Source organism: Schistocerca americana, unplaced genomic scaffold (genome assembly GCF_021461395.2).
Source record: "Schistocerca americana isolate TAMUIC-IGC-003095 unplaced genomic scaffold, iqSchAmer2.1 HiC_scaffold_46, whole genome shotgun sequence".
In the NCBI taxonomy this organism is placed as follows: domain Eukaryota; kingdom Metazoa; phylum Arthropoda; class Insecta; order Orthoptera; family Acrididae; genus Schistocerca; species Schistocerca americana.
This window is the reverse complement of record NW_025726192.1, coordinates 2782991-2795528: the sequence shown is the minus strand read 5'-3', so window position 1 is coordinate 2795528 and position 12538 is coordinate 2782991. Positions and strand designations below refer to the sequence as shown.

The following is a 12538-nucleotide window of genomic DNA, read 5'->3' as shown; positions in this document are numbered from 1 at the left end:
GAAATAGGTATTAGTGTCAGTTGTGTTGAGAAACAGTTGAAATCATTAAACAAAGCTCCAGACCCCGATGGAATCGCAGTCAGATTCTATATTGAATTTGTGGCTGAGCTATCCTCTCTTCTCACTGTAATCTATCCAAAAAACCTTACCCAGTTTTTGGAAAAAGTTACAGATCACACCCGTCTACAAGAAGGGTTGTAGGAGTGACAAAACTACCATCCAGTAGCCTTGACATCGATTTGTTGTAGATTCTTAGAAAATATTTTGAGCTCAAACATAATGAGGTATCTCGAACGGAACTACCTTCTCAATATCAACCAGCATGGTTTTCAAAAACATAGATGATATGAAATCCAACTCTCACTTTTCTCACATAACTTGCTGAAAGCATTGGATCAAGGCAACAGGTAGATAGTGTTTTTTGATTTCCTAACAGTATTTGACTCTGTTCCACACCTACACTGACTGTGAAAAGTAGGATCATATGGGGTATCAAGTGAAATTCATAACTGGATTGAGGACTTTTTGATAGGAAGGACACAGCATGTTACCTTGGATGGAGAGTCATCATCAGATGTAGAAGTAACTTCAGGTGTGCCCCAGGGAAGTGTGTTGGGGCCCTTGCAGTTCTTGTCCATTAATGACCTTGCTGTAAATCAGGATTTTTGCAGATGATGCAGTTATCTGTAATGAAGTGCTATTTCAGAGAAGCTGCATAAATATTCAGTCAGATCTTGATGAGATTTCAACATAGTGCAGTGATTGGCAACTTGCTCTGAATGTTTAGAAATGTATAAACTTAGTATCCTGTGACTATAATATTGGTGAGTCACTGTCGGAATCTGCCAACTCGTACAAATACCTGTGTGTAACACTTTGTAGGAATATGAAATGGCATGATCACATAGGTTCAGTTGTGGGTAAAGCAGGTTGTAGACCTTGCCCTAGACTATTGCTACAGTGTGTGGGACTTGTACCAGATAAGACTAGCAGGAGACATTGAATGTATACAAAGAAAGGCAGCATGGTCACAGGTTTGCTTAATCCATGGGAGAGTGTCACAGAGATACTGAAGGAACTGAAATGGCAGACTGTTGAAGACAGGTGTAAACTATCCCAAGAAAGTGTATTAGCAAAGTTTCAAGAACTGTCCTTAAATGATTACTCTAGGGATATACCACAACCCCCCCCCCTCCCCCCCCCCCCCCCCCCCCCCCACATATTGCTCTCACAGGGGTCGTGAAGATAAGATTAGGATGATTACTGCTCACACAGAGGCATTCAGACAAATTCAGACAATCATTCTTCCACGCTCCATACATGAATGAAACAGCAAGAAACCCTGATAACTGGTACAATGGGACTTACCCTGTACCATGCACCTCCTGGTGGATTGCAGATTACAAACGTAGATGTGAACTGACAGTCTCTTACATGTGCATGAGGGAAACATCTAATCACCTTTATTTTACCAAGACAAAAATTATGATTTACTAAAGTTTCAAACCTTGACAGGAAATAATGGATTAGGCTGTCCATAAATTATAAACTAACATTATTGTGATGATGGAAAGTCTCATATAAAGACGTGAAACAAATACTAACAAAGAGATAGAGGGGCTGGCCAGTACAGCCAATAGATACACAAAACATAACAGAAAATTTACGTATCGTAGCTTTTGGAACTTTGTTCCTTCATCAGGGAGGAGAGAGGGGAAAGAAGGGGAAGAAGAGAAAGTGGATTCAGTTACTCACAACCCAGGTTATGAAGCAACAGGGTAGAGGTAAACAGGGAGGGTAGCAAAGATGGAGGCATGGGTGTATACTCTACAGTATGTCAACATGTTGCCTTGACCTGTTTGATCACCAGGTCTGGCTCCAATTCAGTGCACACGGGACATCATCGAACAACTCCAGTGTCTCCCAAAAACAGCATTAACCATCCCTGTTTCGATGACAATGTGAAACAGGCATGGAACTTCATCCCACAAACTCATATCCAGCACAATGCATGCATGTTTGCATGCTTACATTTGGGCAGTTACACTGGATTTCAATGTATTAGTGTATCACATTTGCAATGGTGTATCTCGCACTTATATTATCCTGTGATCTTGCAACATTAATCACTTAAATAAGTTACTTAGACATATATGTTCCTGAAATTTCATTACTCTACGTTAATTACTTTTTGGTGTTGCAAATTTTTTTTTTTTGCAGTGTACATGATGACTACAATAATACATTATAATGTTTCTCCAGTGGTTTCAACATTAACTTTTTAACAGAAAAGATTTTGCTTACAGTTCATTTTTTAGTTAACATTCCTAAACTTTTTAACAATCCATATTAAAGCTAGCAATAGTAACTATATTAATAATTGCTGCTGTAAACAGTTACACATATGGACATCAGTTTTGAATAATGGGTTTTGAGTGTAAATAATGTTTTATGTAAGTGTTTGTATTGATACTTAAAATTAAATGTCATGTAATGAATGTCCAGATACTCATATAATAAGTTTTGTTGGATCAAGTTATTTACGAACGCGATGTACTGTGTTCTTCCATTAGAGAATGAGACTGTATTGTTTATCGGTTTCATTACAAAATGCTAATAAGCTTTTAGTTAGAAAACCTTCTATAACTAGAATTATTAATATGAGAAAAATAGGAACAGTGAAAGAACGGAAGATCAGTTGCAGAAACAAGAGTAGCTCTGAGTTGCAAGAGTGGTTGCTTTTCCCACACATGTAATTAACTGGCATTATCGCCACTATTAACTTACCATGGTTTCACATCTCATCTGTTCATTGTTCCCCATGTCCTGCCCTTCTGTTCCCCCTTCCTATTAGATCATATATGCCTCTGTTACTGTAATCGGTATGTAAACAATAATTATCACATGACCTTTTTTTGTTACAGGTTGTAATATTTGACATTGCAGCTTTTGAAAATGGAGCAGGATGTTGTGCCCTCTCTCCTATTGGAGTGTTTCTCTGTGATCAGAATTGGAGGCAGACAATTCACTTGAACGTCTCGACGCGCAGGTCACCGAAGTGGCGTCAAATCGAAAGACCTGCACCAGGCGAACGGTCTACCCGACGGGAGGCCCTAGCCACACGACATTTCCATTTTTACTTGAACGTCCATTGCTGTTGTTGATGTCTTTGAATCATGTTGGTTCTTTGTGATTAATAAAAAAATTATACAATCCAATGGTTTCTTCGCCTTGTCTTTAAAAATTCCAGACCTATTGTGCAAACACATATTTTGAGAGTTATACATCTGAGCCTTTTTGTGGAAAGTGCGTTTCACACATACTTTCAAGATAAATTGAATAATGACCCCCATTTTGTGTGTTGGGGAAGATAATTTGATACAGCTAAATGCATATACGGGTACACACATTTGCTCGCGCCTGAGACAAAGTGAGAGTGATTCAAAGGAAGAATTCACTACTTTTTACCTACTTTCTGAATAACTCGTACTTTCGTCAGAAATGTCACACTGCAAAGTTGATTAGGTAAAGGGACAAAAATGAGAGTAAAATATAATTTGAATATCAGAAAAAATAACCACTTAGTTTCCAGAATGAGATTTTCACTCACCACTTAGTGTTTGTGTAATACTTTACGGCAAGCGTAAAATTAATTTTTAAACATTGGGAAATCTGGGATGGAATAACAATAATATGGAATAGGATAGCTTTCTGCTCCCCACCTAGAGGAGACACTGAGTGGCAGACTGGCACATTGAAGGAAGATTTTTGGATATTAGAAAGTATGGGACAGCCCTCATCAAGCAGGTGTGGTGGTGTGAGGCTGGGGTGGGAGCAGGTAAAGGACAGGTGAGACAGAGAGACTAGCAAAGGTTTACATAACGGGGTTTACAGGAGTGAAGAATATGCCGCAGCTAAAGTTTCTAGGTTTCGTTCCTGTGGCCCCACACCTCAATGCCCTCCCCTGCTCCCATTCCAATCTCACACACTGTTACTGTCCCCCTAGTACACTTCTCTCTGTCTGTCCACCTCCACACTCCCAACCAGCAGAGACTCCCTATGCTGAGGTGGGCTCTGTCCATTAGATTACACTCGTAAGATAAAAATAAACATTATGCAGCATGAAAGAATTATCTGTGTGGGATGGAAATATGTAGATGTGATGTACGTGCACAGACAAAAAAAAAAATAAAAAAAAATTACAATGTCAGAAAAATTGATTGATTAATTCAAGATAAAGAGCTTCACAAATTGAGCAAGTTGGTTCACCTCTGACTCTTGAGCAAGCTTGGCATTGATAGATTTGTTGGATGTCCTACTGAGGGACATCAAGCCAAATTCTATCCAAGTGGCGCATTGTATTGTCTAAATCATGAGCTGGTTGGGTGGCCCTGCCCATAATGCCCCAGACATACTCAGTTGGGGAGAGATCCCGTGACCTTGCTGGCAAAGATAAGGTGTGGCAAGTATGAAGACGAATTGTGTGTGGGCAGGCATTATCTTGCTGAAATGTAAGCAAATGATGGCTTGTCATGAAGAGAAACAAAATGGGGTTTATAATATCGTCAACAGATGTCTGTGTTGTAATGGTGACACAGATGACAACCAAAGGGGTCCTGTTATGAAAAGAAATGGCACAGTAGACCATCAGTCCTCGTTTGGCTGTATGGCAGCCAGCAGCCAGGTTGGTATCGCACTGCTATCTGGTGTGCTCCCAGGCACGTCCCTGGTCTGGAATTGCATTGACTGGAATATAATTGGCTTCAGTGATGAATCCCACTATGAACTGAGCCCCAATGATCAGCACAGATGTGTCTGAAGACGCCCCAGACGGTGGGATGCCACCGTGAATGTCACATCCCATATGGTCCAACTACCAGGACTGATGATCTGGGGTGCGATTTCTTTTCCTAACAGATCCCTTTTGGTCAACAGACGACTATGCTGTAGGGGTGACATGGATGCCCCCCCTACAGCATAGTCGTCTGTTGACAATACTGTACATCCTATTTTGTTTCCCTTCTTGGCAAGCCATACATTGCTTACATTTCAGCAAGATAATGCCTGTCCGCACACAGCTTGTCCTCGTGCTTGCCAAACCCTAGCTTGGCCAGCAAAGTTGCTGGATCTCTCCCCAATTGAGAATGTAAGGAGCATTATGGGCAGGGCCATTAGACCACCTCGGGATTTTGACTATCTACCGTGACATTTGAATAGAATTTGGCATGATGTCCCTCTGTTGGACATCCAACAACTCTATCAGCCAGAGCCAAGCTTGTATAAGGGCCAGAGGTGGACCATCTCATCCAATTTGTGATGCTCTTTCTCTTGAATAAATCATCCAGTTTTTTCTGAAACTGTAATTATTTTTCTGTCTTCACATGTATGTCACATTTACTGATTTCAGCCCTATTTGGTATTTGGATAATTCCTTCAGTACCTAAGTGTTTTTTTTGAGTATATAGTATCTGACAGTTTTTTTTTTCAGTATGCTTGTCTGCTGCCCATTGCCTGCTCTAACTGGTTAGTAGCAATCTGTCCTATTTCATATTGTTGGAATTAACTTTTGACACTCAATATTTATGATGCAAGCAAACTGTTATTGCCACTTGACATGATGGTGAATGGTACTCTGTTAGCCATTGGCACAAATGGATTGACATGATAAAACAAGGGTCCACAGCTTTTACAAACTTTTTGGATGTGATAAATACAGCTTACTGCTGTCAATACTTTTCTTAATTACAATATTGATCGTTTGTTATTTTCAAGCATACATGTCAGGTGCCACGACACCTTTGAATTACTGCAAATGGACAAAGATGACCAGACTCATTTCTCTTCAGTAGAAACAACTATTGACAAGAGAAGAAACTTGATGTCATTCAAATCTACTTTTTCATTGGTAGAGATCTTTCACTCATGGGATTAGCAGCAGAGATTAAAAAGAAGCAGCAGCAAACAGATCCAAGGCATCCATTGTTTGGAACTCATGTTCTTCCATCACAACTCCTTATAATAGTATCAGCTCTGGAGAACTAAGTCCCGATTCATTTTCTTGTAACAAAATAGACTGCCATTACCTTGCAGTTAAAAATGGGAAGCTTTACATGAATGTCCTACATGCAGTTTTTTTATACTTGTGCTCTTTGAGTTCCTGTCCTAGAATACATTAAAATATTAAAAAATGTGTAAATTAATCTTTGAAACAATCCAAAGCTTTCAATGGAAACCAGGAAAGACTTAGAAACATTATCATTAAAAAAAAAATCAAGGAAAGGTAATGTAAGGAACAATCAGGAAAAGTCCGCTGTACCCTTCCTGTTGTGTACTGTTATTGTTATTCTTAATTTTTTAAAATTTGATAATGGCCATTAAAGACCACGCAGAATAGCAATTGCACATTACTAGAAGCTGGCTTTGCATTCTTCCTCCAACAGCCCGTTGTATTTGCTCAGCGTAGAAGCCTTTAAAGTTGTAACTCTGGTCGGTCTGAGACGCCGCCTAGATTTAATCCAGCCTGTCAAAGATCCCTTTGTCATTCCCCTGAACTATGTCAGAAACTTTAGGGTTCTTTCCAAGAGTATTAAAAATCTGTTTTGTCAACCTGACCTTCAAACTTTCGTCTTCCTGACTCGACAGGTGCAGGCAGTATTTCTCGATTTCTGAACAGCTTTTGACTTAGTGCCAGATTGATGCTTATTATCAAAATTGCTACCGTGAGGGGTATCGAGTGAAATTTGTCACTGTAATTGAGGATATTTTGGTAGGAATGACTTACATGTTATCTTGGCTGGGGAGTCATCATCTGATGTAGAAGTAACCTCAGATGTGTCATAGAGAGGTATGTTGTGACCATTGCTGTTCATGTTCATGTACATTAATGACTTTGCAGACAATATTAATAGTAAAGCACTCTTTTCACAAATAGTGCATTTATCTAGAATAAAGTGCAGTCTGAAAGAAATTGTACAAACATTCGTCAGATCTTGATAATTTCAAACTTTCTTTTAAATGTTCAGACATGTAAAATCGTGCATTTTGCAAAGTGAAGAAAACGCAGTGTGGTCTGACTACAGTATCAGGGTGTCTTGCTTGGATTAAGTCTATTCGTACAATTACCTGGGTGAAGCACTTTGTAGGGATATGAAATGAACAGTCATATGGGCCTACTCAGGGGTAAGGCAGGCGAAAGAGTGAGATTTTTTTTTGTAGAATACCATAGAAATGCAGTCATTCTACAAATCGTTTGTATGATCCATCCTAGAATATTGCTCAAATGTGTGGGACCTGTATCAAAATGGATTAATGGGGAATTGAACGCATGCAGAGAAGGGCAGATCAAATGGTCACAGGTTTGTTTGACCCAAGGGAGAGTGTCACAGAGATGCTGAAATAACTGAATTGGCAGACGCTTCAGGATAAGATGTACACTATCCTAAGAAAGTATGCTTACCAAAAGACGACTCTAGGAATAAGCTACAACCTTGTAACTATTGCTCCCATAGGAACCATGAGGACAATATTAGATTAATTACAGCATGCAGAGAAAGATTTAAATGGTCTTGAAACATGAACAAGCTTTAATATCTGGTACAGTGAGATGTACCCTCTGTCATACTCTTCATAGTGGTTTGCAGAGTGTGGATGAACATGTGGATAGCATCATCAAGAACGCAATCAATGTGTATCTGAAACTTGAGCTTCTCCTAGTGTGTAGTGTCACAAACGTTTTGACATTATTATACATACGTCTGCCACTGGGGCAATCACAGGTAATGACTAATTTGGCAGTAATATGCAGTGCTAGATTTGTTAAAAGAAAAAAAATAGACTTCTTAACATGTATTTATGGTAAGTAGCACTCTATCATTTCCTATATTTCTAAGTTCCTACCGAGAGTTTCCGTAGTTTGATTTAGACTTCTGAAAATGTTATAACACTTTTCTGAGCTTTTTAAAAGTGTGAATACAACATTTGCATCTTACCGCTTCAACTAGAGCAAAAGTTCTATTGTACCACATCTCAAAATCTTTGGGTCCAATTTTTTTCGTCATCAGCGGTATACTGTCACAAATCAAGCCTTGGTTATGTGTATTGTTAGATTTTGTTTATTATTATTTATGTGGGGTGCATGAACAATGCAGCTGACTGGGATTCACCTGCTGCAAGTCATAGACTGACCGCTGCTGTGTTCACTGCCTGGGTCAAAGGTGCTGAAAGGATGTGCTCATTGATGCTATGGAGACACTGTTCTGTGTTTTATTTTAACGACAATTATTGTCAGTTTTTTCTTGTTTTGTTTATAAGAAAGGAATGAGGACATCATTAGATCTTTTGAAGAGTACACAACATAAATCACAAAATGTTATTTCTGTATTAGCAAAAAATTGGACTACATTGTATCAATATAATGGAAGGAAACATTCCACGTGGGAAAAATTATATATAAAAACAAAGATGAGGTGACTTACCGAACAAAAACGCTGACAGGTCGATAGACACACAAACAAACACAAACATACACACAAAATTCAAGCTTTCGCAACAAATTGTTGCCTCATCAGGAAAGAGGGAAGGAGAGGGGAAGACGAAAGGAAGTGGGTTTTAAAGGAGAGGGTAAGGAGTCACTCCAATCCCGGGAGCGGAAAGACTTACCTTAGGGTGAAAAAAGGACAGGTATACACTCGCACACACGCACATATCCATCCACACATACAGACACAAGCAGACATATTTAAAGACAAAGAGTTTGGGCAGAGATGTCAGTCGAGGCAGAAGTGTAGAGGCAAAGAAGTTGTTGAAAGACAGGTGAGGTATGAGTGGCGGCAACTTGAAATTAGCGGAGATTGAGGCCTGGCGGATGACGAGAAGAGAGGATATACTGAAGGGCAAGTTCCCATCTCCGGAGTTCGGATAGGTTGGTGTTGGTGGGAAGTATCCAGATAACCCGGATGGTGTAACACTGTGCCAAGATGTGCTGGCCGTGCACCAAGGCATGTTTAGCCACAGGGTGATCCTCATTACCAACAAACACTGTCTGCCTGTGTCCATTCATGCGAATGGACAGTTTGTTGCTGGTCATTCCCACATAGAATGCGTCACAGTGTAGGCAGGTCAGTTGGTAAATCACGTGGGTGCTTTCACACGTGGCTCTGCCTTTGATCGTGTACACCTTCCGGGTTACAGGACTGGAGTAGGTGGTGGTGGGAGGGTGCATGGGACAGGTTTTGCATCGGGGGCGGTTACAAGGATAGGAGCCAGAGGGTAGGGAAGGTGGTTTGGTTATTTCATAGGGATGAACTAACAGGTTACGAAGGTTAGGTGGACGGCGGAAAGACACTCTTGGCGGAGTGGGGAGGATTTCATGAAGGATGGATCTCATTTCAGGGCAGGATTTGAGGAAGTCGTATCCCTGCTGGAGAGCCACATTCAGAGTCTGGTCCAGTCCCGGAAAGTATCCTGTCACAAGTGGGGCACTTTTGTGGTTCTTCTGTGGGAGATTCTGGGTTTGAGGGGACGAGGAAGTGGCTCTGGTTATTTGCTTCTGTACCAGGTCGGGAGGGTAGTTGCGGGATGCGAAAGCTGTTTTCAGGTTGTTGGTGTAATGATTCAGGGATTCCGGACTGGAGCAGATTCGTTTGCCACGAAGACCTAGGCTGTAGGGAAGGGACCGTTTGATGTGGAATGGGTGGCAGCTGTCATAATGGAGGTACTGTTGCTTGTTGGTGGGTTTGATGTGGACGGACGTGTGAAGTTGGCCATTGGACAGGTGGAGGTCAACGTCAAGGAAAGACCCAGAATCCCCCACAGAAGAACCACAAAAGTGCCCCACTTGTGACAGGATACTTTCCGGGACTGGACCAGACTCTGAATGTGGCTCTCCAGCAGGGATACGACTTCCTCAAATCCTGCCCTGAAATGAGATCCATCCTTCATGAAATCCTCCCCACTCCGCCAAGAGTGTCTTTCCGCCGTCCACCTAACCTTCGTAACCTGTTAGTTCATCCCTATGAAATAACCAAACCACCTTCCCTACCCTCTGGCTCCTATCCTTGTAACCGCCCCCGATGCAAAACCTGTCCCATGCACCCTCCCACCACCACCTACTCCAGTCCTGTAACCCGGAAGGTGTACACGATCAAAGGCAGAGCCACGTGTGAAAGCACCCACGTGATTTACCAACTGACCTGCCTACACTGTGACGCATTCTATGTGGGAATGACCAGCAACAAACTGTCCATTCGCATGAATGGACACAGGCAGACAGTGTTTGTTGGTAATGAGGATCACCCTGTGGCTAAACATGCCTTGGTGCACGGCCAGCACATCTTGGCACAGTGTTACACCATCCGGGTTATCTGGATACTTCCCACCAACACCAACCTATCCGAACTCCGGAGATGGGAACTTGCCCTTCAGTATATCCTCTCTTCTCGTCATCCGCCAGGCCTCAATCTCCGCTAATTTCAAGTTGCCGCCACTCATACCTCACCTGTCTTTCAACAACTTCTTTGCCTCTACACTTCTGCCTCGACTGACATCTCTGCCCAAACTCTTTGTCTTTAAATATGTCTGCTTGTGTCTGTATGTGTGGATGGATATGTGCGTGTGTGCGAGTGTATACCTGTCCTTTTTTCACCCTAAGGTAAGTCTTTCCGCTCCCGGGATTGGAGTGACTCCTTACCCTCTCCTTTAAAACCCACTTCCTTTCGTCTTCCCCTCTCCTTCCCTCTTTCCTGATGAGGCAACAATTTGTTGCGAAAGCTTGAATTTTGTGTGTATGTTTGTGTTTGTTTGTGTGTCTATCGACCTGCCAGCGTTTTTGTTCGGTAAGTCACCTCATCTTTGTTTTTATATAGGACTACATTGTATGATAGAGATGAAAAAGAAACCGTGATTAAATTCTTTCTGTGTTAGATTCCTGAACCTGCCGATCTTTGAGAGAGAGAGAGAGAGAGAGAGAGAGAGAGAGAGAGAGAGAGAGAGAGAGAGAGAGAGAGGGGGGGGGGGGGATGGGATTTAATTGTATCTCCCCATGCAGCTGTAGCATTTTGGCATGTCGTACATTGGTCAGATCATCAGTAGCTTGGAGGACTCGTATGTAGGACAAAAATCAGCAGCTGTAAAAGGCAGATTTTTTTTCCAACTACAACCAATTCCTCCATTTTACAACAGCATAAATGAATGCAGCTCTTTTTCCCCAAATTTGCTGCTTGAGAGTATTAGTGTCATAATGAAGTCTTTTAAGAATTAGGGGCACAGACAGATTAATAAATACAAAGAAAAGCAGGAATATTCAATTTGCTCGAGGCTACCAAATGAAAGAAGAAAGGGGGGTAGGGAGGAGAAAACAAGATCACGTAAGAAAGAAATAAACTGCTGATTGTTTGCATCATTCCTAGACTCAAAACCCTAAGCAAAAGAAACAGTGATGATAGCATTGATTTAAAATGATGTCAGAAAAGACGGCAGCTAATTCTAGGTGATGCTCCATAAAGCCATGGTCTCACGTTGTCAAACCCCTGCAGGATTGCTTGAGGGACAATGATTTGACATTGATTGTTAAGTCAGAAAGGCAATGCATCTTTGACTGAAGAAACAATCAAAAATATATTCTTTTAATGGAATATTTACATTGCAGTGTACTGATCTGAGAAACATACTGAAAAGAAACATGACTATGTTGAGAAATTTTCATTTTGTATTTTCTTATATTTGTAATCACAGTACATGAAAAATGTGACACTCGACATTTGAGTTAACTGAAAGATGAAAGATTAGGGTTTCATGCCCTGCCGATCCTTGTCCCCAAACGGGGACAGCCCGCAAACAGAATTCTACCAACCAGCTTGAACTGAAAACATAACACACAAGAATCGTGCCCGTGAGTGTAGATGACACTCGGAATATCACGCAACACGGATACCCGAGGATGGTGTCTGTCAGAGCAGATTGCAGATGAAGCACGAAGGCAGAGGGAACAAATTACAGACCTGCTCCATCTGACGGTCAGTCTCAAGTAGCACTTTGTAAAAGCAACAACTAATGTCACCGAAATATGCGAGGAAGACAATGATGTCCGACTGTGCAAAGGACAACTCAGGAATTTCAGCAAACTTCTGGAAAAACCTGAAGAATTAAATTGACAGAAACCTGTTCTGGATTGGTAACTTACAAAATAAAACATTTTCAATCTCTGGACAAGTCACACACAAGAAAGATAATAGGCCTTGAAAAAAGAGGATACCATACAGTGTAAAGCTGAAACATGTAAATTGGTCTGGCCAATATGCTCTACACCTGAGCAAAAATGTCAATGAAGTGGTGCACCTTTTAGGAACTGTTAAAAAAGTGTCATTTTACATCAATGAACACAGCAATGACAACCTGATCCTAGGAGAAAAGAGCTGATACACACTATTTATTTAAGAATGAACACTTCACCTCAACTTTTCACAGCACGGGACCATCAAAAATTGAAACAATAGAGCAACACAGAGGACACTACCACACAGCTGGGGGAGGGCACAGAGAG

At 41.2% G+C, this 12538-nt stretch overlaps 1 long non-coding RNA gene across 1 annotated transcript in view; it reads left to right on the top strand.

Moving 5' to 3' along the window:
* The window catches only part of LOC124583619, a 28050-nt gene extending 25064 nt beyond the window's left edge, over nucleotides 1–2986 (top strand). The window contains exon 3 of the long non-coding RNA XR_006974218.1: nucleotides 2925–2986. This is a non-coding gene — a long non-coding RNA (uncharacterized LOC124583619). The remainder of the gene's footprint in view (nucleotides 1–2924) is intronic.
* The last annotated feature ends 9552 nt before the right edge of the window (nucleotides 2987–12538 follow it).